The sequence below is a fragment of the Pygoscelis adeliae genome, unplaced genomic scaffold (genome assembly GCF_000699105.1).
Source record: "Pygoscelis adeliae isolate BGI_AS28 unplaced genomic scaffold, ASM69910v1 Scaffold275, whole genome shotgun sequence".
In the NCBI taxonomy this organism is placed as follows: domain Eukaryota; kingdom Metazoa; phylum Chordata; class Aves; order Sphenisciformes; family Spheniscidae; genus Pygoscelis; species Pygoscelis adeliae.
The window spans coordinates 221,934-223,226 of NW_008824763.1; the positions used below are offsets into that span (position 1 = coordinate 221,934).

The window sequence follows — 1,293 nt, forward strand, 5'->3', positions numbered from 1 at the left end:
CCCGCACCAGGCTGGCCGCCTGTCGCCGGCAGAGAGGACCTGCCCCGGCGCTGGCGATGCACGCAAGAGCCATCGCCCGTGCCCTCCGGCCGACCGCAGCATGGCGCGAGGGGGACGGCGTGCCGGTGCCATGCTGGTGCGGCACGGGTAGAGGTGGGGGGCCAGCGAGGGGCCGGTGAGGTGGCAAGGCGTGGGCGTTGCACAATGCCTGCACCTTATCTCTCCCACGCAAAGGCAGTTTGTATGTGTTGCGCAGCAGGCTGCGACCGCAGCCCGTGCCCAGCCGGAGATAAGATATCTGTCACCGGCGCTCGCTGCGCCACGCTGCCGGCAGCGAGCTCCTGCCGCCGCCAGCCCGAGTTCGCGTGATTTGTGAGCGGTTTGCTGGGTCTCTCTGCACCGAGCATCCCCTCTGAACATCCCCCGGTGCTTCCCCACTGGCTCAGGTAGCCCTTTTCCGGACCAACTCGAGCATCTCTTTCCAGACCCGTGATACACCCAAGCAATTAGGACGCCCAAGCTCGCAGCCGTCCCCCTCTCCCGTGCCAGAAGTCGTCCCAGCAAACCCCCGAGAAGCCAACGGGCCGGCCGAAGACGTGCAGTAAAATCTGGAAACCCATGAGCCGTCCCCAAAGCCTCGTGCTGCCACGCGTGCGCACTTCCAAGAAGACCGGCTGGGTTTTGGTTGGATTTTTTTTTAACGTGCTGTGGTTAAATCGAATTTCTTAGAGTCGCAGCCTTCACGGGTTTAGTCTGTGCACGCCGAGATTAGTACAACCTGTCCCTAAATACCATAATAAAAAACACGTAGTAAGCGCTTTGCCTTTATTTATGTCAGCGCTGGTTTCAAGGAGGATGAATCACACTTCCTCCTTAGCACTCCCTTCTAATATGATTTACTATAAATAATGCGCGGAGAAAAGAACGAGGGAAGGTGACAAAGGGCAAAGCGCACGGAGCCCAGCACCGTCCCCAAACTCGGCGGCAAGGGGATAAAAGCACTTTCAACAGTCGCGATGGAGCCGCAAACAGCGTGCACGGGTTGCAATTGGTGTAGCGTGTGGTGCCTAAACGCAAATCTGAATGAAAATTAAAGGACAGGCAATAGCTATGTATTTTTATATATGTATACGAATTGCGTTGTGCCTTTGAAGAAGTCCCTGGGGATGACTTAAAAATCGACACCGGTCCTCACCAATGGGAAAACCCATTCTGAGCCTTCGCAGAGCCCAAGCTTCGGGCGCGGGGACACCCGCCGCGCCAGGGGCTGGCTCTGCCCGCCACAGGGCAAGA

The 1,293-nt window shown here is 58.0% G+C and overlaps 1 protein-coding gene across 1 annotated transcript in view; it reads right to left on the reverse strand.

Moving 5' to 3' along the window:
• Positions 1-1,293, reverse strand: part of LOC103916556 (zinc finger and BTB domain-containing protein 16-like) — a 46,797-nt gene that overhangs the window by 35,878 nt on the left and 9,626 nt on the right. The window lies entirely within an intron of this gene.